General features: G+C 49.8%; 1 protein-coding gene across 5 annotated transcripts in view; it reads right to left on the minus strand.

Annotated features, from left to right (window-relative positions):
- The window catches only part of FOXP1 (forkhead box P1), a 341,328-nt gene extending 316,273 nt beyond the window's left edge, over window positions 1–25,055 (minus strand). For 4 of the 5 annotated variants that reach the window (XR_014886272.1, XM_085235545.1, XM_085235546.1 and 1 more), the window contains exon 1: window positions 24,925–25,055. The gene's annotated coding sequence lies outside the window, so the exon portion shown is untranslated. Of the gene's footprint in view, window positions 1–24,203; window positions 24,342–24,924 lie in introns of those variants that run through there. The other variant, XM_085235540.1, reaches the window with a different exon arrangement.
- Window positions 25,056–26,478: the final 1,423 nt, after the last annotated feature.

The raw sequence follows: 26,478 nt of genomic DNA on the forward strand, positions 1-26,478 counted from the left end.
TAGCCCTGCCCAACTCCTGCAGCGGAGAGGGCTTCAGAGATGGTCTGGCACAGAAGGCCACAGTTTCCACACAGCTGAAGGAGTGACGATTACAGCCACTGAGAAGCTCCTGAGGGTCCCTGTGACCAGCACAAACGTGGCCTGTGGTTCTGCACTAACTGTGATGTGAGGCCAGAGAGTGCAGCCCCGGTGCCCACAAAGGTTACAACCATCCCGGCCTCATCCTCCCCCCACCACAGGTCCTGCTGGAGACCTTGGCACATTTCAGCAAGAGCTGATAGATCCACAATGACCAGAGCAACATCACACACAGCCTCACACATACTGAGAAAAATCCACAGGTTCGCTTTGTTGCAAGGCACATTTTGCTTGGGTATGCTTTCTTGTTTGTTTGTTTTTAAATATTCTGGCAGTGGAAAGAGTCACTGTTTTGTTTTCTTCCCTGCATATGCTATATAGTTTTCCCTCTCGCACTTGTTTCTTGCTTACTCAATTGACTATAGTCTGCCTCTCTCACAGGAACGTTAGCTTTGTTTGTCCCCAAACTGTATCGTAATCCAACTGCTTTATGTCATCCCACCAGCCCCGCTCAGGCAGTGAAGATCAAAATATTTTCCCTAGGATGCTATGCAGAGCGAGGTGCATATATGTTTTTCCAGAGCAGAGATGACCTACAAGGCTGAGGAGCGTGCAGAAGTGTTTTGGCTAGTGAACTCAGTAAACACAACATGAAAAGAGGGAGTAGTGCTACAAACAATATCAAGGCTTTGTTTTGTACAACCACGCTATTTTTCAGACACTGTGAAGAAAATACTGCTTTTCAGCTACACAGTGTGGCAAGTCCCCCTGCAAAGCATCACCCAATATGACCACATTTTCAGCAACGTTTAAGCATAGCCCATAAATTAATACGGGACATCCCAACTATCATCAACAAGTAGGTCTCATTAATTGTGGATGGCTCTGAGAGGCACATAAAACACTCCACACCAGCAGCCAAAGTCAGCTTGGAAGCACTCCCAACTCCCAGTGCTCCAGAAGCACCAGGGCCAGCCCACGTGCTCTACAGGAGTGGGACGAAGCCATTCCCAGCCACGCAGCTCACCCTCCATCTCTGCAAGCTAGAATTAACTTCCCTGACAAAATGCAAATACATTAAAGAAGTACCCAAGCCAATTAAGACACAAGTGTTTAAAGACACGAATAGTAATTACAAATGTATTATTCATACCTAATTTACAAGATGAACTTCTTTCGGTAAAATATTAAACTGTTTACATGCATTCAGGAAGACAATTTCCAAACTGTGTGCATCCTGCTCTGAAGCGGTGACTATTGCTGTGCAACAGCTCTGCAGACTTACAGTGTATACTATGTAGTAATCAGAAAATGTTTGACCTCAGATATCTACTTGACCCCACAGAAATGCAGACTCGCTTGCTATAAAATCCTAAACAATGGGGCAGACAAGGTCATAGGGTCAAAGCAAGTATTAACAGGTCATTGTGCAACCCACTTGGGAGCAATTACTTCTGGTCACGGCTAAGTGGACACTTGATTGAATACCACTAAGACAGCTCACATCCCACAGATAACAATCCTCACAGCGATTAAGAATTAAAGCCCCCATGATTCAGCCTTTATTACTCAAATGAACCTAACTATTCCATAAAAAACTCTTGGTATATGCATGATGCAAGGTCTAAATTGAAATGCCACCTCATTAAACAATAATATCTAATTTTATCTAAATGAATTTTCATGAAAGTACGCCACACAGCTCAGGAATTTTTAAAATGAATTATCACAAGTGATACATAATTTTACCAAAACTGCTGCAGGAAAAAAAAAAAATTAGCTCCAGGGATGAAAGGGAAACATCTATGCCGAATGGAAATTGCATTTCTTTCTGCTTGCAGAAAAGGTAAAAAGGAGGTTCAGGGCTTCTATCAGACAACAAAGCCAGATTTTAATCAAATCAACACCCTTCTGTAATGTCAGGTACATCCCCTCCCCTGGCAAACACTCTGAGCCCACGCAACACGTGCCAAGTACCACTGCATATATCGACCACTTACAGAACAGAGTATGCCAGTGTGCACGTTAAACCCCTAAAACTTGGGTTTATTATCATAAGCTGTCTCAAAAATCATAAGCTGTTACAAAAGCTCCCCATTACTATGGATGTTCACTGACATTTGTTGCTTCAGACGTTTCTGAAATAAAGGCACTGTCCATGAGTGCATCCCCTCCTGAGGGTGACAAACCCTGCCGCGAGCACGTGTGAACTGGCTTTTAATTTAAGAGCTCTGACTTATTTCACAAAAGCCACAATAGTACAGAAGAGATATCTCCACTTTAAGAAGAGTTCTGTCATGAACCAGCAAAAGAGAAAAAACAGGTAAGAGGACTTAATTTTTAGGTTTAACACTAGGGGAAGGTGCTGTGGGTCTCACTGCCTAATGAGAAAATACTGATATGATCAGCTCAGAAGGTGGTCTCAGCCTCACTTCTACAGTTTCACATGTACCTTTTTCCAAAAAGGATCTCTCCCAGCCTCTCCTGCCCAGTCAGCTGCTGCAAAGCAACTGGTACTCAGAAAGCCCATGTCTTCTCTCACTGGCCATGCCTTTCTTAGGAGGTGGAGAACAGAACCAAACCGTGCTGTCCCACATGGGAGTAACACCTCGGGGACGTTTAAGAGCACTGCATCCACAGACATGAGGATGTGCAAATTATGCATGCATGTTTGGAGGCCATTTTAGAGCCTGGCTCATGAGTCATACAGAAAGTAGATCAAGAGGGGAAAAAAAAAAGTTTAAAGATTCATTTTTGGTATTCTTGGTACAACAGCACAGTTTTGCTTTATTTTTTTTTCCCTTTGCTTTTTTCCTTCATATTGAAACTCTCTTGGTCTTCCTTCAGTAGCTGTTGGAAAATTCTGTTTTAAAACAGGAGTATCCCATTAGTGTTAACACCACAATAGCTAGCTGATAACATATCAGATATGTGAAATTCTAGCCCGGCAGAGAGGTGCTCACCACCATTGATTGCTGCACAGGAGTTCACGAGGAATGAAAGGCTGCACGGTAGCATCTCCCTTGTCCTGCTGCCAGCGAGGTGTAATAACGCCATTATGAAAAGCAAACAGGAATGAACTCTGCTCAAAAGAAGGTGAAGTCTGAACTCAGAAATCAATTGCTGCATCAGTCGTGCCCCTACAACTGAGTAATGCTGTTACAAAGTTCATCAAGCCCTCAAGATCCTCACCCCAGCAAGGCTTACAGTATTATGCATATTTTATCGGCACTGAATATTCATACAGTGACAGCATCTGGACACCAACCGACTAAGGCTGCCACAGAGGGGAAAAACAGTCCTGGAGTTCAGCTACCAGCTGGAGATTTCATAGGGAGATCCACGCTCTGTTTTCCACACTTTCAGCCAAGCTGTACATCTCTCTGCACCTCTGCCAACCCAGGTCTGGGATGAAGATATCTGTTTCCTCTATTGCCAAGAGGGAAGATGCGTTATGGTTCCCCTGCTGTGACAGCAGCCAGTGCCAGGGGGCTGCTGGGTGCAATAAAAGCACAGAGCAGATTAGAGTCCGTGGTGCAAACTAATACGTGCACTCTCACTGAGAGCATCTCCCTAGCACCTGAGAGGGAAGTAATCATAAAATGAGACCTAAAGTGCTACTGGGATACAGACACAATTTCAGCTTTGCTGCACTGATGCAGCAAAGGAGACACCAACGACTTTGTAGCATGCAGAGGTAGCCGTGCCTTGGTCTTACTGCCTGCACTGTGTCAGGGGAACCACAATGGCTCCTGAACCAAGATCTGCAGCATTTAGTCTCTTCTTTCTCCCCTCCTTATAAAACCATTCAAGCATACCATGCATAAAATACAAAGCTGAGAGTTATTACAATCAACTGGGCCAAAATCTACTGGATAGTTCAACACCTCTTTAACATGCTTCTCATTAGGAATATGAAAAAGATCAGAAAAATACCTCACACCGAAGCTAGCAAGGACAATGTGCATCAGACCACCAAACCATCACACATGCAGGAACACAGTGTGAATCCAGGCACAAAGAGGATTTTCACAGCTCGCATCTTTAATAGTCAGCACTGTCTCATTTGTATGTCCAGAGATTTCTTCTGGAATTATTAAGAACTGCCTAATCCCTGAACACTTTTTATGCACTGCTAACAGTAACGCTGCCAGCCTCCTCCTGCTCTTGGTGCTCATCCTTCCCAGATGAACGGGCCACCAAACCACCAGCACACTTCAAAATCCAGAAGCCTGCAGCCAGGCTGGCTCCTACTCAGAAACAAAACTGAGGATAACCAGTCCTCCCAAAAGCTGTCCCAACATCCAGCTACAGAAATCTACTCTCTAGAAAACTGTCAACTTATAACCTTACAAATCCAAAAGGAAATGGCTGGGTCAGATAAACTCCTCAAGCTCACTCTTGTTAAACAAGGATGTTTCTGGTTCAGGAACAGATGGAAGAGAATCCTCTCCATAGCTAACCCAGAGGAGGTGGGGTTGTCTGAAATAAAGTCCCTTTGACTCCAGCTTTGCGTCTCTGACAGCCCGACTCAGTCATGGACTGAGAAGATAACAGGAGACCATTCATTGGCTTGACCAATACACAAAGGCAAGAATTTCCCTTCCCAAAGAGATCTAATCATAGAGCTTCAGAAACTGGCTAAAGGAGAGAGACTGTGGCAGTGAGTACACTAGAGATGAGCCCCAGTAGGTTGCTATTAATACTTCCCTGGAGCAGACACCCCGATCTGCAACGTTTGAAGGAAACAGTGAAATTGCACAATGGAAAGAGTTCTTCAAGTGAAACACTGAACAAATGCAGAATTAGAGCTGAGCTCAGAGAAAAGTTTTTCCACTGATCTAGTCTAATGGACTATCGACTTTTCTTCTTTTTCAATCCCAACTAGAAAAAGCTGACCCCTAAGCTCCCGTCTTCCTCGGTACACTGCAAAAAAAATAAAGATGCAACTAACCAGCTGGCATAGGATATCAGCCAATTCTCTGTCCAAGAAAAGTTTTTCACGTCTCTTTTTGAAAATTGAAGACTAGAACATCCATACGGACAGAAAGCGCAAGAGAAAGTCTTCAGGTGCTCACCCTACTTGTGCCAGGGATCCTCCCAGACACCCCTCTGCTGTGCCAAGGCCCTGCTGCAAAACCCAGCTGTGTGGAAGCCGCATGCCTTAGCACGGGTGAAGCAGCCGGAGGAGAGGAGTGTTCAGCTGTGCAGCCTCTCTCTGTTCAGCTCCCCCCACACTTGCTTTCCTTTCTGGTGCAGGACAGTTCAGCTGCCTGGAGCTATAATGGGCATTCAGAACAGAAGCCAGACATCCCTTGCTACTTTTGTTCATGCCTACCTGAGCAAACAGCTACCGTGCTCCACAGAAGTACCTTCTTAATGAAGCAGCTATGAGATCAATGTTGTATAACTTCCAAGAGCAAAACAGTTTACAATTAGCTGAAGGTCTGGTATTTGACAGTTTTTTATGGCTCTTTTACAACTGTTTGCAAATCTTTTCTTCCTTTAAATTATTCCAAAAAGTGTTAGGGGGAAGCCAAAAGTTATTTAGTGCAAGCATGTGTCTACTTGCATGAATCCAAGAGTCTTTTTAATTTAAAAGCACCATTTCAAACACTTGTATTTACACGACTGCCGTTTATGTAATGCTTTAATGGAAACCTAAATGGAGCACAGAAGCCAGTGGGAGTTAGTGAACATGCTCTTGGGGCAGTCCAGAAGACGGTATTACACAGATACCCCAACATCAGGATTCATTCATCAGGGCATTTGTTGAATCCATAGCTTACTTCCTTTGATTCAGGCATGCAAACCTTTGAGTATTCCCAAATCCAAGTCACAAGTCTGGAACAGCCCGGCTTACAGTACAGAGCAGGTCAGGTCTTGGCTCCTAGCAGCATGGCACAGGCCTAGCCTTTGCCTCAACGTTATCAAGTTCTCTAAGTGAAAGAGCAAGAGAAAGCCCTCACAGATAAAAAGCATGTTCTAGCCTTAGGCCTGTCAGCATGGCACACATCTAAAGGGAAAAATGAATCTGCATGATAGAGACTTGAAATGCAGGTGTCTGGATGGAAGAGAACATTTCTAAAGGAGGCGTATGTATGCAAGAAAAAGAAAAAACAATACAAAGAAAAAAAGAAAAGGATGCACATTTGCAAGAGAGTAAAGAACAAATAAAACAAAAGCAACTACACCTGTAAAAAATGTGCTCCTTTGCCAGGTGTATTAAGAAAGTTGTATCCTCATTTTAGACTAGTCAAAAAGATTAAAGCCATTTTCACTCTCACCCAAATCACCAAGGAGACCAAAGCTCCTTCAGCTTATAACTACAGAGAAGTTAGCATTCAGGAGAACCATCTCCCAAGCCCTGGCTTCCTGCTCCATAGCACCCAGGTGTGCATGGCCAGGAGCTGCCCAGCCAGAGTGCCATGGGCAACTGTATAAACATCTTGCTGGACAACAGGGTGTGATCAATGCCACCCTTGGCCCCTGGCTATTTGGAAATGCTACACCCATATTCCAGACTGACAGTCTGCAAGATCCTACACCTTCCAGGGGAAGCCAAGCCCGAGCTCTGAAAGATGCCTCCAGCAATGGGGAACTCTACCAAGTTATGTACTCTTATGCAAGTTTGGGGTTTCTTAAACATCTAGAGGCAAAATACATATATATATTAAAAAAAAAAAAAAAAAAAAAAAGAAAGAAAAAAAGAGAGAAATCAATCCAGCATTTCTTATTGATTATACTAACGATAATCATATCCATGTTATGCCAATAGTATCTTCGAGTGCTTTGAGATAGCTCAACTGCCTCACAGGGGCTGATGAAATGAAGCTGCAGATTTCAGGCCTCTAGAAAGAGGACAGAGGGCACTAAAGGTGATTCAGGGACACAGGACAAATGAACCAGCTCAATACTGGTGCTGGCCGTGCTACCACCCTATTCTTGCAGCAACAGTGGCACAGACACATGTCCTATGCCATCACGCTCCTACCTTTTCCAAGCCAAATCAGCAAAACTTCCTCATATCCACTTACCTCTCTTTACTTCAGGTACTGGTGGATTTGTGAAAATGCACAACTTCATTATTTTTTTTCTCAGGTGAAGGCTTTACATTTCACATCAGGAAAGAACTACTCAAGGTCTAGAAGGTTTGATCCAAGCGATGCATTAAAAGCCACTTTCCTCCAGTGATTACATGAAATATGTCCAACTCCCTAAATATTTTAATATACATTTCACAATACAAGTATATTGTGTGGGAAGAGAGAGAACAGTCACCGCATCTCAGTTTGCCTGCCTGGATCCCACCCAGCTGTGGGATCACCAGTGAGCAACAGATACATTTAAGTCCTGTTCTGACACCAGTTCCTCCTGTTGCTTTTGGCGAATTGCTTAACACCCAGCATGTCCAAGTTTCATCGCTTTATATATGCATATAGAGAGATATATGTATACACACATACTGTAGAAATCATATTTATTCAACCTCCTACAATGTTCAAGAAAGTAACGAATTATGCTAAAGCATTTGAAAGCAAGGAGCTCTATCAGAGACAGATGAGGATCCTCGAGAGAGCAAGCAGTGATTTTGCAGCAGTCTGTGAAGCTGCCAGAGCTCGGGAGCAAACAGCCATCCTCAGCCTTTGAAAATCACAAACCATCCGAGAGAGTTTAAAGACAGGGGTGAAAAATTACTAGACATCTTTGGGAGGAAAAAAAAAAAGATCAGAAAACACCACAGCCAACCCAAACCACTTATGGGCAAACCACTGATTTGCAATTCCAAACCACTTTTCCGCCTGAATCCTCCACTTACTATCTTATCTGATCTTCTCTCAGGGAATCCCCCACCCCCCAAATGTCTCTGCTAGGAAAGGCCCTTTCAAGCTCTGCTCTGAGCACTGAAGGCCTCCGTTGCTCAGGGATGGGCGTCAGGTGATGAAGGACTAACAGGGATTTCGTGCACCCATCTTCCTGGTGTCGCCGTGCCCCTGGCTCCCAGCACAGCCCTCCTCACGGGCGCACAGGCTGCGCTCTCTGCCAAGTGAAGGTTGCCACATCCAGCACACGCACACTTTCACTGGCCACCGCAAGCAGGCACGAGCCTAAAATAATTCTTTTGCAAGTGAAACATGCTGCGAGCTGTATCAATATTATAAAGAGCAAATGCTGCTTTACCGATGTTTAAGAAATATTTTAAAGTCTGTCACCAGTGACAGTTCTGCCTGGAGGCACAAAAACAGGCACATTCAGCAAAATGGCACAAAATTGCTGCTGAGGAACAATCCCGACCCCCTGCATCGCACCAGCAGAGCGTTCACTTCGAGGCTGAGGTTTCAGGTACCAGTTCTTTCTATCATCAAAACACCCCATGTAAGATAACCCCAGCACTTCGCGAGCATTAGTTCAATCAGCCAGCAGCCTCTCAGCACTGCAATTTTTCCCTATTCCCAGTTCATAGCACGCAGACGGGAGGGAAATGGTGTAACATCAGCTATGGAATAATAAAGTCCCAAACTTCTGACTTCCCATTTCAGTTTGCAGGCTTTGCGTTCACATCCTTCATCCAAAAATCTCTTTGCCAAGAAAGAAAATGAGGTGATCCTTTCCCTCTCCCCTTGTCATTTTTCTTTCTTTCCTAGGAAGAGAAATAAAAGACAACACCTTCCGTTTGGAATCCAAGTCCTCACAGCAAACAATTTTTGAGGACCATAATCTGGAAAGACCTTTGTTAAGCGAGGATGTCAGAAGCTCAAGAAAGAATAACAGAATAATGATGCCTTTCTGAACAACGGGTACCAGCGTGTTCCTCGCATTATTTCTGGAAATGGTATAGCTAATATGACAGCTCTGATTTGGAGCCTTCAAAAGGCATAAGCTATTGGCATTTTGAATACATTACAAACACACACGCACCCCTACGCCCACTCCAGCGCTGAAGATTTGTTCCGCTCCTGTCTGCAGGCTGCTCCGGGTGTGTGGCACAACAGGCTGCTTCCTTCCCTCAGCCCGCTCTTCTCCTCCAGGGGACCCCACATCAGCCATCCGAACACAAAGGCTGTAGGAGATGCGCTAACGTACCGCACAGCAGAAGGGATCCTCCATGACTAAATGGACACAATGGAGCCTTTCAATTAAACTATTAACCCGAAAAGTGGGGGACGGTTATTACCAAAGACAGCGCTTATTAAAAAAAATAAATAAATAAAATGGAAAGTACCATTAGAAACACCTAATGTAACTCTTATTAACTTATCTGAATCTCATCCTGAGCACATCGGGTTTGTAAGTGTCTGCTAACATAGCATTCTGTTTGCCTAATTAAGTTTTCAGTAGGGTAAGCTATAGCTCTCACTAATACAGGGAACTGGAAAATCACGTATAAACCAATGCCTGGCTTGATTCACCTTTATCGTACAAGAATGTGCTACAGGTTCTTCAACAACCACTACGTAATTTTCCATCAAAAAGGAGAATTGCAGCCAAATTGCCATCACAGCCGGAGCGATGGGCTGTGCTCAGAACCCAGAGCTCAATCTGTTTGGGGCCACAAGTGGTACTGAGGATGAGGAGCAAGCCAGGCATCTCTCCAGGGGACAGGGAGCAGGGGGCAGCGGCACTCAACTGGGAGTACACCATGGAGGAAAATGACGATCAGCCAAAAAAATTCCCTCTAAGAGGCTTAGAAGAAATCTCAGGGAATCAACTCAGATCTCCATGACAAATAATTAGCAAAATAAAGATAAAATACTCAAACATCTCAGCTTTCCGCTACATTCCAAAGCGGCTTATTTTCTCCTTTAATTTTATTCTGACTGCATTCAAAACACTTGCTTGCAACTTCCAAAAGAGAAACTGGGGGAGGTGGGGGGGGGAAGCAACAGCAGAGTGCTCTGCGCACAAAGGCAGAACTCTGGCAGCGTGGATCCTGCACCCCTGGGTCCCCAGGATGGGGGTGTGCTCACCGAGCAGCCCCTGAGCTTCGTAAGCAGCATTTCGCCATTAATATAATTTAGAAAATGGTTAAAATCGGAATGTTTTCCCTTCGTGAAAAATAACGCACTTAATGCTTTTCATCTGGCACATAAAATTTACAATACCTCTAGGAACATTTTCTTTGGTTAAATCAGCATGATTGGTGCTTTTTCAGCCTTTCAGCGTACTGCAGTTTTTTATAGTGTTTTTTGGGGGGTTGTTGTTTTCACCCATTGTAATAAACTTTTCAGAACCAGAAATGATCAACAATAAAAGCATTCCCGTGTCCAACAATTTTAACTACTACTTTTAAAGCAATAATAAAAAATAAAAGGCGGGGGGGGGGAGGGAGTCGGACTCAACCCAACCATTCCAGCAACCATCCCCATGCAATCAATACAAGTCCCTGTCTGCAGGGCCCAGCTCCCCGGATCGTTCCCATGCCGCCAGCAGATGTTGGCTGCCTGGGAGCACAGACGAGGCGGTTCATGACTTCTCAGAGGCGGCCGGGTGCCACATCTGCACTTGATGAAGGCGAGCGTAGGAGCGTGGCAGGGAGACGTGGCCGGAGCCAAGTGCAGCAGTCACTCTGGTTGGGACAGAAGCAGCGGTGAGCTGCCAGCAGCGAGGCCAGGCCGGCTGCATATTGCACTGCTGGGGCACGGCCGAGCCCAGCAGCCCCAAGTTCACAGTGAGGAAGCGCACAGAGGCGGCAGCCCGCGCCTGACGCTGCGCTCTCGGATCCTCATTAGCTGGGCGGCGATCCAAGTTCATCTGGGCCCCAGAGAAAGGCAGTGCTTGTGTTTAGACCGCACAATACTGACATAACATTAACAGATTTACATATGCAAAACTGTGAAGCAACAGGCATTCCCCCTCAATTGACCCACAGCTTGTAGTGGCTGCCGAGTTATTCCCTGCTTAGGCTCTGTAACCAAGTGGGCGTCATGCGACTACCATCTGGGTACCACTTATTTAAAGCTGGCAGTCTCTCTGTAATAGGCAAGCTGGCAATAAGCAGGAAGGGAATAAATTGCATCATTTAGTTAACATCCACTTGCTTTGCGGCTGTTAAAAACCCATGACTGAATAATAATTTGGTTATTTCTTTTGCCAGACAATGCTGTCAGCCAAATCGTACTACGCATGCTGCAAAACGTCAGCTTGCAAAATTTCCACTTTAAAAATAAATTAAAGAAATTCGGAGTATAATGTGAGCTAAGAAGTTTTTCTAATGCTCGCGATTCAAATGCAATCGGGTTCTAAAAATAAGCTTGTGCTGCTGCAGTCACCAGATTCTGCTTTTCCCCAAACCCTTACCCTTGTTTTCATCAGCCACCCACCCTGACCCATTCCACATACCCAACACCGCTGCCCTGGTCAGCAATAAGAGAGTAACTACTCTTTAGAACCCAACACATTTGGGCTTCTTACTTCCCGTTGCCCTCCTCCTCTGCCTCGATTCATCAATTTTATCATTTCCTTCTATCCAACACAACTGCTCTCACACAAATCAGTATTAAACAGAATCTGAAATCCTAGACTGCTGACATACAGTTGGAACATACACTGTTTTTCAGTCCCAATTTGCTAGAAATACAAACAGTCCAGCACACACAGATCTGCACATTTCTCTCTTCAGGACTAAAGGAAAAGCCCATGCTGAGTACATTTTTATACTGCACAGATAACAAGGGGTTGCTTTATCCAGAGGGATGAGCCAGAAGCAGTTTCCAGTGGGATTAGAGGTGAGGAAGAGCCACGGGCACCATTGGTGGGTAAGAGGTGGCACTGCCTCCTTTCAAACCAGCCTCGTTCTGCCTCAGCACACTTGAGAGAGCTGAGGGGCAGGATGCTTAAATGCAGAATTAGTTCAAGACAAGAGACACTACGTGGAAACCTAAGGTCATCACTAACACTCAGTGCGTACCAGGGCCAAAACTGGGCGCATGTGATCCCAACAGGCAACCCCTCCACAATCCAGCAGCACCACCAGACAGACCAGGTGCGACAGGACCCTCCAGGCACTAAACCTCAAAACATCTCCCAGGCCAACACACACGACGACTGTTAGCTTAAAAATAATGACCCGTTTACATAGAAAGGGACCCTATTTCCAGCTCTAGCAGCAAGTACGGGATGCAGGGGCACCACTCTGCTGAGCTGCCTCCTTGAGACCCTGCGGGGTTATGGGCAATCACAGCAGATTGAGGGCAGCCTGGGAACCAGCAATAGAAATAAGATGGGGGGAGAAAAGGGTTTTAATGGCATGATCACACACCAACCCGATGGGGCAGCAGTCAGATAAAGGAAGGGAGGGGAGGAGAAGGAACAGAAACAAAGAAAAAACGTCAGAGGAAATGCAATACTAAAGACTGTTTGAGGATGCCAGTGAAGCAGGCTCCAAGAAGGTAAGGCCACGGAGTGCCCCAACCCTTCCTGGCACAAAGAAACGCCAGCTGGGGAATGCAGTGTGCTGGCAGCGCCTACTCTGCCGCTCCCTAAGGGAGACACTCAGACACTCTCTGGACAGGAGATCCATGGCCTCCAGCAGCTCCAGCAAGTCGTCCTCTGGGGAACGTGCATCCTCCAGAGTGCTCATCTATCTGGGAGAGGGTTTGAAAAGCTCCTCGTACCGAGCCTTGGTGCTTTTAATTGCACAGACCATATCCAAGTTCATCAGCCCAGCAACACTGTCACACATGTGGCATGTTACTATATGGCCAATCTCCCTAATTATTCTTGAGTTATTTTTTTCCAGTAGATCTACAAAATATCAGCATAAATCTCTAAACATTAACCAGTCAACAAACTCAGCACAACAGACGTAAGGTTGGCCCTGACAAATAAAAAGACTACGGAAGATGTATTTATTTGTAGAAAATGTCCTTTCCCATAACCATCAAATAGATTACAACTGCAGTCCTTCCCTCGCGCTGCACCCTGGGATTCAGTCATTTAACTAGCACACACCACAGTCCTGGATTAATCATAAATAGAGTATATTTTTAAGTGCATTAATTATGTAACAGATGCTTCCAGGATTCCAATGGAGGTAATTTTTAAAATCCCAGCATACAGTTTCATGAATCCGTGCAGTTTCAAGGTTGCTTTTCATTTCAGCCCAATACCACACTTACTTAAAACCAGGAGGTAATCGCCCACTGCCTAATTTTCATTTTAATCTCACTGCAGACACGCTCTATGCTGTCACCACGGGACACTCTGCCTTCTGATGGAGGAGCCTCTAACACCCAGCCCACCACAGCAGGTTTGCACAACACAAGGGCAAGCTCTCAGCTCTTCTTGGGCTACTCTCTGCCGTCTGAAGTCCCACTCACACACAGGTGCACCCAGCAGGGTGAGCACAAAGGCTGCCCAAGGCTCAGGGCATGCCTCATACACTGGGGGTACCCCCGGAAGGAAGCTCCATCGCAAAGCATAGCAGCACAACTCAGGGGCTTCACACCAACCTCCACAGCACCTCCCAGATACACTCTGGGCCAGCGGCACTTTGCAGCAGGCACTGCTGTTACAGCTGCATGTGAATTCCTGCTGGCTTCATCTGACAATGGGGCCAAACGGAGCTCACCCATGTGCTGCCACACTTGAGAAAAATGCTTTTTATTGTACTTAGCTCAATGCTAACAAACATGGCATATCCAGATGTGGAGAATAACTGCAGATTCGCAATATTTTTTTTGCTAGTTACTGGGAAATTTACAGCTTTTACAGCCAGCTGCAGCTGCTAACACTCACAGGCAACTGCAGCAACCCAACCAGCGTTATGGCACTGGAGCAGAGGTGCTCACTACAGCACAAGCTGGGTTGCATGGCACTAACAGTCTCCATGTCTTGGGTGAGAAATTCATTTTTCTCTCCCTCTTTGCACACCAGATCATCACTGGATCAAGTCGTGGATCTTCTCGCAGAACTTCATCTCTGCTTCCTCCTGTGACACTTAATTCATGCTGACGCAGAGGGGCACAGCTCCAGATGCTCACTGTGCATGTGGCTGCACAAGCCCTTACCCCAGTAGCATCGTGCTGGCGTGGGCTCTCCTTCCAACAGACTCCACAACTGCTCCAGACAGGGAAAAACACAAAGGCAATGCAAGCAATTAGGGTTCAAATCAGAGGTGGTTTTGACACTTGGGAATAAAGAATGAAAACCCTATGCAAGGTGAGTGGTACTGCCAGGTATAGCAGCACGCACAGTTACATGATCCTGTGCTGGCTGTGCTCAGTGAGATGGGACTGGGTACTGAAGTCAGGCACGAACCAAGGAAGACAGAATGGTGGATAATAAGATTTTTACTCACATTAAATACTATTATTCCGACCCTACTCCTTTAAAAAAAAATAAAATAAAAGACAGGGTTAATGCTTCAGTGCCCCACTTCATAGACTGCACATTCAAATTCCTCCACAAGACCATGCAAAAACGAGTGGTGAAAGGACTGCCAGCTGCAGAAGGCAGACACTCCAATGCAGCAGCCCCTGCAGCCCACCTGGACCATCCCTGGTGCAGGCGGAACGTGGGCATCACCCTCCTAGAGGCCCCAGTTCAGTGTCAGCCCACGGTGTCACTTCCCTCCTCGGTCCTACTCAGTCTTCCTGCACCATGGCTGGTTATCAGTGGGGCGATAATGCCACGCAGTACCTGTTTGGCACAGCTTGCACCACGTTCCCAGGACTCCTCCAGTTTCGCTTCCTGCTAACGTGCACCTGCACCAATCTCAGGAGCCATAAAAGCACCAACCATATTTACAGCTCTGCTCAAACCCCAATGGCAGGGGCACACCCCACACAGAGTTAGTGATTGTGTCACACACTGAGCACCTGGTGCTTTCAGCAGTCCTGTGCACCCAAAGCCAGCACTGAGCATACCCTCATACCCTACAAACACGAGCACAGGCTGCGGGTCAGACCCTCTCCTGGCATAAACCCATGGCAGCGCTGGGCTCTGGCCACACGTTTTCTTACCAACTTCTGCTCTTTATCCCCAAAGCTGGCCAACAGGCAAGATTCATGGTTATTAGGGAGTTTTATGCACTCTTTCTACACTGTGAAAACAGCAGTGCCTTTCCTCGACAAAAACCAAGGGGCTTCCCTAGGAAACAGCTCTGTCTGGCACATGTTGCAAAGCTGTGAGCAGTCCAAGTCACAGCACACACAGGTGGACCTCTGTGATGGGCAGAGAGCAACACATGCTCCTCCTCACCCAGCACTCACCAGGCAGAGGTTGGTACATAGCAGTGATTCAGTGCTGATGAACTGAAACACGGGCATGTGCTCTGTTAAAACGGGGCTGAGTCTGACACAGGCATTACTTACGCAAGGAAGTTTGCTGCTCTGCATGTGCTTCCCCTTGCAATTCACCTCCAGACCCCAATGCCACCAGAGGCAGAGGTATTCATCTCTTTTTTGGACCAACAAAAAACTCTAGCTGAAAGCCTGCAAATCATCTCAACTGATAGCTCCCTTCCTTATCCAAAAGAAAAGAATCAGATGACAAAAAAATATCTTCCAACCAGAATGTAAACATTTGAGCATAGCAAGAAGAAAGCATTTCCATAAAGCTCTCACTACAGGACAGCTTTTATCCTCAGACATATCCCATAACTCTGGCTGAAGTTACTCAGGGCTGCTGCCCGAGTTTCTGCAATGAGTCAAACCTGCAGGATCTGCCGCTGCCCTCGCTGAAAAGAGGATGTGAGAGCTGGCACATCGCCCCACTGGGAGGTCGGAGCCGAGTCCCTGTGCCCCACACAGGCTGGGGACAGACCTGACAACACCACGAGCAGCTCACCATGCAGACAGCATGCAGGCACCTGGGGGATGCTGCAGAGCCCACATGGAGCACACAGTTAGCATCTGCTGCGGTACTGTAACATTTTTCAGAAAAAAAAAAAGAAAAAAAAAAAAGAAAGATGATGGTAGCTTATACCAAACAGATCCCCTCTGACCCTCCCCAAGCAACCAGCTGTGTACCATGAAAACTTACAAGCAAAGCTCTGTGGCACAGCCCAGCCCTCCTGAGCAGCTGTAGGGATGCTCCCCTTGCTCAGACATGGCACTGCAGGCCACCACCAGGAGCTCTGCTGAAACAAAGGCATTTCTAGTTTTCCCTTTCAATTACAACAGATTATCATTTCGCTCAGCAATGCCCCTTACTAAATTGAAACTCTCTGCATCAGAATTAAATATGTCCTATCTCCTCAAAATGAAGTGTATTATTTATCACTAATATTTAATGACAAAAACCTGATAACTTTCTCCGATTATAACACTGATTTCCTCCAGTCATGCATCATTGGCTCTGCTGGTCATTAGCATTATCACAGTGCATAAACTCTGCCTTATGCAGCAAGTTTGATAACGGGGCCAGAAACCCACAGCCACCATTCCTCAGTTTGTTCAGATTTACCAGTTTACCTCTCTGTGACTGCACCTCTATTTAGTGGCATCTATCATAAAAACAGATTAGCCAAGTTGTTACCAACTCACTACTGCAAAACTCACAGAGAAAGAAAAAAAAGAAAATCTCTCCTTAAATCTGTTAAGGTAGATATAGGCTATGATGCTCTGTGTACGCATCCAGACAGTTTCCTTTTATGTATTACAATCATGAATATTCATGAATTTTGTTCCTTGAGCCAAACCGATGCTTTTTCTCTTCTCTCCCCCCTTTTTTTTTTTAGTTTATTTTTTTAAGCCCAGTCCACTCAAGGCAGCTCCTGAGGTTTCAGCAGAGGTATCTGGGTACCTGAAGCAAAACGTGGCCGGCATATAGGAGACATGGAAATACACCTATTTATGACATCCACCTGAGGGGAGGAATCACTTACAGCGCTCTGATCATCAGTCGGTGAGATATTGGCTGACAGAGCCCTGTTTGAGAGGCAGCGCAGTGATGAAAGCAGGAGGTATCGACACTAACACGATGTGTGCTGCCCTTTGCCAGGCAAAACTCCTCCTGCTCGTAGCAATACCACTTTGGGTTGAGCTCCAGTATCACTAACCACAGTATTAGAAACAGGGTCTATCCCACGAGGAATGGCAGCGATCTGGCAAAGCTAGTGCTGAGTTCTGCATTCTCAGTCAAGGCAAAGAAGCAGACTGAGCTCTGGCAGAGCAGCAGGTCACGTAGGATGCAGAACATAGCACAGTTGCTTCCCCAGCATCAACCCGAGCATCCCAACACCAGGTCACTGCACTCCTGCAGCCACCACACACACTCCCTCCCTACCCCACACTTTTGACCTCACTGAGCTACAACCAGCACCAGGACCTGGGGTCGCATCCTGCCCTGGAGGAACCACTCCTCACCAGATCCGGCCTCGATGTCCCAAATCCAGCCCAGCCCAAGGGCTGCCCCTCAGTGCCTTGGCACAGATTTGGGAAGACAGAGGCAGGTCTCGCACTGCCCATTCCCGTGGGCTTTTCTTCCCAGTGCAAGGATGGGAGGTGGGAACTGGGCTGGCTGAGCCGTGCCTGAGCGGCCAACACAAATCTATCACGAGGTTCATGGGAGATAGAGTTCGTGACTCACTGTCAGCAAGCGTACTATTACAACATGAAAGCTGTTATTAACGAAAAAGGAAAAAAGCAATGTGGGTGAATACCTCAGGAAGGTTTTAACTTTGCAATCCCGAATAGACGGCTCACGGAATAAGGTTTGCAGCAGACCTAGCTGACAACAGCCACAGCAGACAACCTTGTAACTGAAAGGCCATCAGAGCAGCATTCCTGAGCTTCAGGGAAACCCATTCCTGCAGCACTGGAGCTGGTGCAGCTCCCTGCCCATGTCCAGCCCCGAGCCCACTGCTGGCACCAAGGGAAACCTCGCATCCATCATGCGGCATGGGGAAGATGCTTCCTGAAACTGACACTGGTTCCTAAAGAAACATCACTTAATTACTTAACCCTTCTTAATGGAACAATGAACATCCCCCTCAGCAAACAAGGCAGCAGTGATTTAACGTCACACCGCATGTTTCATTGCAGAACCGGTAAAATTAATACCGCTCCCCTCTCTCCTGCTGCAACCACTCATTTCTTTATGTTCAGTTACATTTCTCACTTCTGCACCCAGAGCAAGACCCCGACATACAAAAATCTGCATTGGGGTTCTGCCAAGAGTCAGCTCCAGGCAGGCACACCCCACAGAGGGGAGCAATGCTGCAATGGAGCCCCAGAAGCCCCGATGCCTTTGGAAGGATTGCGAGGCTCAGTCAGGGCTCCAGCAATCGCTGTCATCCCAGCCGTGCTCAGCCATCAATTCCGCGGACAAGGGTTTTGCAGAAAGGGGAATTCTGAATTGATTTTTGTGACCAGCTGTTGAGCTGCTGCTCTGAACACACCGCCAATCCCCCTCACCATTTTATCTTCCTTTATCACCATCTTTTTAATAGAGACATGACATTCTGCCTACTGCTGGGCTCTCTCTATTTATCTCTCTCTTAACAACACTTTGGCATCGCCGGCTCCGCTATCTAAATCAGCACTAGTGCACGTCCGGTCACATAAAACTGGAGAGGGTTTCCCGAGATGCCTCGGGAAGTCTGCCTGCTCCCGCTCACTGATGTGTTAATACGCCCGATGCACTAATTAACGAACAAACAGCTCGGGCAGGGAGCTGGGGGAGGGTCCAACACGAAGACGGCGCAGAGCCCAAGGAAAGACACTTGACCCTAATTGTTAGCAACAAGATGACAGGGTTGAGCGGGAAGTGTGGCTGAAACTGGGATCCAATCTGAAAGGAAATGTCTGGTGAAGAGGGGAAAACCAATGATGCCGTTGGAGGCCCTGCGCTCCCTGTGGGCGCCCAGCTGGCAACGCGCTCCCAACACACCTCTCACTCCATGCCCACACCCTCGGCCTCTTCCCATGCCCCCAGCCAAAGAGGGGAACGTCCGGTGGCCATGCAAACCACCTGCAGGAGGGGTGCAAGGAAGGCTCAGGATGTCCGAAGCCCCAGCACTAAAGCTGTACCCAGAGCAGAAGCTCCTCGTGCTGAGCACCTTGGGCTGCACACCTGGGCTGGGGATGCACTGCTGCACCAGTGGGAAGGAGCTGCACAGCAACACGTGCACTGACAGCCTTGAAAACGCTTTCCATGCATTGCAAAAAATTGGGGAAATGTCCTAAACACTTTCTATCTGAAAAAAAAACAAAAACCAGTTAAATCAAGGCTCACAGCAGTGCAGTAGAGCCCTCAGCACTGCGCTCCGGGTTGCTTCAATTGCAGCCAGGAAGAAGGGAGAAAGCTAGCACACAGCTGGCACACTGAGCTGGGAAACACAGCTCAACAGCAGCAGAGAGCGTCCTCAAGAGCACACAGCCAGGCACCAGCCCTGAGCTGACTGAAGGAAACAGGCACCCCGGTGCTAACAGAGCAAATCACGCAACCAAATAACGCATGCTGGCACTCAGAGCGTTTGTGAGACCATTGCAACCCCACTGCAAAGTGGGAGGGACAAAGCCCACAGTTAGTTTTACCCCCAGAAACTCCACAACCTGTCAGACACAAGCAAATATTGGATGATACGAACTCCATTCCAGTGTATCTGTCAAGATATCTACAGGGCTCAACTGTACTTCTGTTTTTAATTAAATCTTCACACACATACTTTAATGTAATTTAAATAGATTATTAGTTGTCAGAATATAGTATAAATTTTGTTTACGATTTAGTTACTTTAAGTACTGACGTTGAGGAAACTCATTTAACCCCCTGACTGAGCGTCATTACGTGTTGAGATGAGACTCCCAAAGAGCTTCCACTGCCCTTTGCACTCTCGCAATAATCTTAAATTACTACAACTTAATTGCAATTTCAAGGCACTAAAATGGGGATGCTCTAAGAACAGCACAGGGAGGGTCAGTGAGAGGAGAAAAATTATTCAGCCCTCCTCAGGTACCCGAGAGGGGAAAAAATGCATTCTGCTCTTCTGTTTTCTCATTTGCCATAGAAGAACGTCTTCATTTTCAGGATGGTGCTGAACAAAAAGTTATTGGGGCTACATGGGATCATTACCACTCACGCACGGCCACTGCCCATATGGATGCGAGAGACAGGTGCCAGGTGATGAGAAGTAGAGAACCCCTGAGCTGTTTGCTGCAGCAGAGCCAGCATTTCCCCGACTCCGTGTAGGTCGCACGCTGAAGTCAGAAACAAAAGCACAAGTTGAAGCACCCTGATCAACAGATGCCCAAGCTCCCAAAGACAGAACAGCTTACAGTTCCCTTTCAACCCCAGACACGGCTTTTCTTTATATTAAAGGACTACAGAGCTCCCCCAGTTTGGCTCCCCCAACAACCCCAGCTCCCTCTCTCCCATGCACACCACGGCAGCACCTGACACCGGCTGCAGCGGGACCTCAGGGCTGTCCTGGCTGAGCTGAGAGCAGTGCCGGCGGGCGCGAGGGCAGCAAGGAGCCACCTGGTGAGCACGTGGCAAACAGGAACGCGATACGGACTGTGACTCAGAGCACAGGCAAGCACTTACGTATGTCTCCGAAGGCAAGAAAGTCAAGAATGGTGAGCCCCTCTGTGCCCTTGTGAGCATTTGGTAAAGTTGTGCTGCCAGGACCTCTGCAAACAGCCGCAGACATGCTGCTGAGCTCCAGCACACAGCGTTTGTCTTTAGCACATGCTGCCTGGCTCCCAATGCCCCCACCTCATGGGTGCTCATGGGTGTGAGGACATATCAGGGCCAGGGGGACACGAACTTGTGGCAAGCTGAGCTGGGACACAGCCCCCGACAGCAGGTCTTGGGGCTGCATAACCCCAGGTGCCCCCAGACTCTGCAGCTCCCCACCACTGAACCCCTGCTACAGCGTAACCCAACTCAGGCACAACTCTGCGCCCAGAGCTGTGCCAGGCTGCTGCAGCCCCAATCCTGCCCCCACCCAGGGACTCCCACTGTGACACCGCTGTGACACCGCCGGCGGGGCAGAAGGCCTGAGCACAGCAGCGAGGAGCCCAGCTACAAGGGATCCCAGCCACGAGGAATCCTGTCCACAAGGAGCCCCGTTTCGCTGCCTTTCCCCCGGCCCTGCCTCAGCCGCAGGAAACGTCTCCGCTCGGTGCCTTGAAGTTGCAATTAAATTGTTGTAATTTAAGATTATCACAAGAGCAAAGGGCAGCGGCAGCTCTCCGGCAGACTCCTCTCACCACTTAATGCTGCTCAGTCTGGGGGTTAAATGAGCTTCTTTAGTATAAGTACCTTAAAGCAAGTGAATCGTAAACAAAATTTATACTATTTCCTGACAGCATATAATCTATTTAAATTTATTAAAGCTTCTCTGAGAAAATTTAAGATGACAGAAGTATCATTATGTCCTATAAATAACCGGATGGCCTTGCAGAAATAACTGTATTTTACATGCATCTCCTACATATGTGTGTGCATACGTTATTTCATTCCACAGACAAATACACGCTCGAAAGATACTTCTGCAAAGGAATGACACGACCCGGTCCAGCCCTCTCTGTCCATGACCACAAGCACTAAGAACACTGAATGCTGAGCCCTATGCCATAACCCACCTTTCTACTACCGCCCCTTCTCCCCTAATTTTTTACAATACCGTGAAGCAGGAATAATCCCGGAGCTAAGCGCATGGTGGGTGGGAACACAAAGGTAAGCCCTTAAGAAAATGTGGTCCTGTGCTACGGAGCAGCGCTGCAGCCCATGCCATGCAGCGATGCCTCACGCTCAGCACTCTGCCCAGCGTCCTGCCTGCTCCCAAAGCGACACCTCACCACTGCCACCGACTGCGGCATGAAATGTTCACAGCGGATAAAAAAACACTGCGTTACCCCAAACGGCTTCACAGCATACGTGTGCATGTTTAACACACGCACGTTTTATTGTCTAATGAAAGTATACGCCATAAAAAAGTACAGGCTCTGTAAGTTACGCAGGATGGTTGTGAAACCTTACCTTATAAAAGCATAAAGTACTTATTGTGTGATCTGCGCTGCTAATTAAAGAAGTACTTCTGGGGAAAGGATTTGGGTTTCTTCATTCTTCAGTGGATGTGCGCTTGGTCTGCACCCTGCTCACACACACCGGGGTAAAGCCTTCTCCTCCTGCTTGCAATGGCTGTCCCCATTGTTTCAGGACACTTAGAACAGAAGTACTTAGAACAGGAACAAAACAGGGGCTTGCTGGTGGAGTTTGCACTGAGCTGTCTGAATGCAAACACGAAAGCATCAAAAATAACCCTGAACTGCACTGGTGACATCTGATTAACGCTCACACTGAAACATTTACCAAAGCAAAACCAGCAATCGCCTCACACCCCTGGCTACAAATTTCACTTAAAAAATGAAAGAGCAGTGGAACCTTTCTGATGCAGCCCCGACACCAGGTGACACCTCGCCCTGCACCAAGCACAGCACACAGCTACAGCAAATGTGCCACCAGGCAACGCTCCGGGAACGGCGCTGCACCTTCCAGCACTCAGGGCTGCAGCCACACGGTGTGCAACGCCTCATCGCCACCCAACCCGTCACACACCAGCACCGCTCACATGCCGAGAAAAACACGCCTGGGTTTCCTTACAAATCAGAGATGCAGAAATCAGGGTTGAATTCCACAGAACTTTTAGGCTGTTTTGAACGCTGCATTACTGGAAACGCCGCCTTCTCCGCAGCTCCAGGCGGCAGAAATCAAACCAAACCAAATCCTCCATCGCTCTCCAAGTGTATGCAAGCCTCAAAAAAAAAAATTAAAACAATTTAATAACAATAAAACCAGCCCTTCCCGTGCACCGACCTAACTTCACAACCAAAGCCGTGAGCAGTAGACAGCCTTGTGGGGAAGGGCAGCATTATTTCTCTCCACGTTACCCTATGGATTCCCAACAAAGAGCAGCACTGCTAACGGCCCGGCTGTGCCCCGCTGCAGCACCCGGCGCTCCCAGCCAGGCGGCTCTGACAACAGCCCAGCAGCAGCTCCGTTTGATCTCCCCTGCCTGCCTTAATCTGGGTTGTCAAGGTTCACTTGTTGGAGGCTGTTTACTTTACTTTTTAAAAAAAAAAAAAAAAAAAGTGATTTTCTTTCTGTTTCACACACAATGACTAATCCACAGACTAAGGGGGAAGAATGCTGCCAATGCGAGACGTTAAAGCTATCATACCTTTTTGCAATGAGATTTTAGCCGGCACCTTTTGAATGGTGACTAGTGAAGAGCTTCCTCCCCCAGTGCCCCGCTCCATTCACTCCGGTGGGGAGACAGTGTAGGGAAGGAATTCGGAATGGAGGAATGAAGCCGGTAGCCCTGATTTCCCCCTTTTCCCCCAGTTTTGGTCGCAAAGACGCACAGCACCTCCTTCCCTGCTTCGGTGCTTTCGAGATCTCTCCAACTTAAACGAGCAAGGGCTGCTCAGCGCTGACACCAACTGCAGAAATAAGAACCGAGCGCAGCGCCCGTTTCCCTCCGCCTAAATTAAAGCAAATCACAGAGAGCAGCACGAGCGGCAAGTTTCTTCGATGACAGACTCGAAAGTTTGGCTCGGCGAGAACCCGGCCCCAACAGCACGGCACGGCAGGTAAAGCACCCGCTTGGAAAGCGGCACGGGAAGGACGCAGCTCGGAGAGCGACGGTGACCCGCAGCCCTCGGTACGGCCGGAGCCGCGCAGACTGAAAATGAAACCTCCAACTTCGGAGCGCGCAACTCGTGCCGCTGCTCCGGGAGAGAAGCGGCGGTGCGGGGCCCCGGGGGGGAGGGGGGGTGGGGAGGAGAAGAAGGAGAGGGGATTTAAAAAAAAAAAAAAAACAGTAATCTCACTCGGTTTGATTCAGCCAAAGCGATTAAAATCATGGCATGCGAAGCGGCAGAAGGAAGGCTCGCTACAATCGATGCGCTCCACCGCCCTCTCCGCGCGGGGCCCGCCGATAAGTCATCAATAGTTCCGCGGGGGGTGTGCGCCGCACAGCGCCGAGCCCTCCTGCTGCCCGACCGCGGCTTGGGGCTGTTTTTTCTTTTTTTTGGGGGGGGGGGGGGGGAGGGGGGAACGGACAGCGGGGGGGGCGGGAGAGGCGCAGATACGCCGCTCGGAATCCGCCTGCAGCGCGCACCGGCGAGGAAGGGCTGCGCAGCGCTGCGCGGGGCGGAACAGCCGCTACTTACCGGGCGTCCCCGGCTCCGCGGCGCTGAGGCTGCGCGGAGGGATGAGAGGGGCAGAGGGATGCGCGCACCGCACCCGCGCAGCGCCGAGTTGCGCTGGGTTGAGGAGGCGCGAGTGTTTATTCAAACACTTCGTCTCCGGGAGAAGAGGAAAAAAAAAAAAAAAAAAGAAAGGGGGGATGGGCGCAACGGGCCCGAGGGACACGGAGTGGGGGAGGATGCGCGGCGCGGAGCTGAGCGACCGCGGAACGCAAAGCGCGGGCGGAAAGTCGCAACAGGTGCCGAGGGGGAGCGGGGCCCGGCGCGGAGGGGGGGGGCCGCCCCGCCGCAACTTCTTGCCCTGAGCACTGAAGTTGGGCTTTGCGCGCCCCTTTGCGCGGCGGCGCGGGGGAACCCGGAGAAAAGCGCGCAGACAACGCGGAGGGGCGGGGGGGGCGCATCCCACTGCGCGGAGGGCGCGCGCGACGCGGGGCCGGGTTTGTTTTTTTTGGAGTGGGGGGGGCGGAAGTTTGCAAAGTGGGCGGGCGGGGGGCGCGGGCGGCTGCGCGGCCCGAGGGCGGGGGAGGGGGCTCCGCGGGTGCGCACCGCCGCCCCCCTCACCCCCCCGGTACCGGCGGTAAAGGGGTGGGGGGGGGGGAGGGCAGACACGTGGGACCGGCGGCGGGGGAAGAAGTGCAACAGCCCCGGGAGGAGCGGGGAAAGTGTCGGGGGACGGCGGACTCACCCGCAGCGCTCGGCCTGGCCCCTGCCCAGCACGGCGCGGCCCCGGGGCGGGCGGCGGCGCGGAGCGGCTCGGGGCTGCCTCTCCGTCCCGTCCCTCCCTCCCGTCCCTCCGGCACGCCGAGCCCGGGCGGCGCGGCGCGGCGGCGGCGTGCTCCGCCGCTCGGTAAATAACAATAGAGCCCTCCGCTCCGCTCCGCTCGGGGCCCCGCACGCCGCCCCGCGCCGCGCCCCCGCCCCGCGCCCCCCCCCTCCCCGCCCCGCGCAGCCCCGCGCCGCCGCTCGCTCCGGGCGGGCTGGGGGCGGCCCTCGCCACCCCCGCGGAGGGAGATGTTGTTATTTTTTGCTGTTGTCAGTCTCTGACGTCACATCCACCTGCTGGGTAAACAAGGCTCGGTGCAGGGGAAAAATGGGGGGGGGGGGGGAAGGAATAATAATAATAATAATAATAAAAGCGGGGTGGGGGTTGCGGAGCTCGGATGCGATCGCTTGCGGGGTGAAGGGGGAAAGGGCGGCCGCACGGGGAAGGCGAAGCTGGTGCGCAGCGCTGCGCGTGTTTTGCGCGGAGGCAGGCTCAGGGCAGCGCCGCATCCTCGGGCCCGCAGCAACTTTTCGTTCCCCCCAACCTCCCCTCCATCCGCGCGCTGCGCAGTCCCGGCACGCTACGCGGGTGGATTAAAGGGGGGGAAGGGCCGGGGGGCGTTAGGCCCGCGGGTATCCGCGCATCCCCCCCCCACCTCCTTACCTGCACGGAGCGGCGAAGCGGGCGCAGCCTGCGCGCCTCAACCCCCCCAACCCCCCCGCCCAAGCAGCATTGCGCGGGTGCGCAGCGGCGCGCACCGGCCGCCGAGCGGGAGTGCGGGAGCCGAGCGCGGCGCTGCTCCCCGGGAGTTGCGCATCCCGCGCCGGGGTCCCCGCACTGCCCCGCGGGACGGCGCCGGGGGGACGCGGAGAGGGGAGGGAAGCTGAGAACAGCGTCGTAAAGTTTCAGATCCCGACGGAGAGCCGGCACCGATCGGCCACGGGAGCAACGCGGTGGGATGCGGGGGGCGAGGGGAGCCGGAGCGGGGCCGGCGGGTGCTGCAGTGAGCAGACGGCCCCGAGTTACCGACTTTGTTCGTTACAAATTCTTTCCTCGCGGCTGCGGGAACCCGTTCGGAACCTATTTTTTCCCCCTCTTTTGGATTTAGTATTTGTTGGTGGTTGTTTGGGTTTTTTTGTTTTGTTTTTTGTTTTTTTTTGCGTTCTGCCTTCCAGCGGGGCTGAAACAAGCTCCCGGCGCTGGGGACAGCTCGCCAAGCGCGGTACCGCGGCAGCAGCTCCGTAGGTCGGCTACGCGGGGCGCGGAGCTCCGCAGGTCCCCCCGGGCGCGGAGCCGCTCGCCCCCCGCCGCGCTCCGCTCTCGGGGCCGGGCCCGCGGCGCCACCTCCCGGCGGCAGCGCCCCATGGAGCGGGGAGCGCCGGCAGCGCACCTGGGTGCGGGACGGGCGGTGTGCCGGTACGTCCTTCGTGACGTTGGGGAAAATCACTGTAAATAAAGAGTCGCGGAGGTGATGTT

The sequence above is a fragment of the Meleagris gallopavo genome, chromosome 14, assembly GCF_905368555.1.
Source record: "Meleagris gallopavo chromosome 14, MGAL_WU_HG_1.1, whole genome shotgun sequence".
NCBI classification, from domain to species: domain Eukaryota; kingdom Metazoa; phylum Chordata; class Aves; order Galliformes; family Phasianidae; genus Meleagris; species Meleagris gallopavo.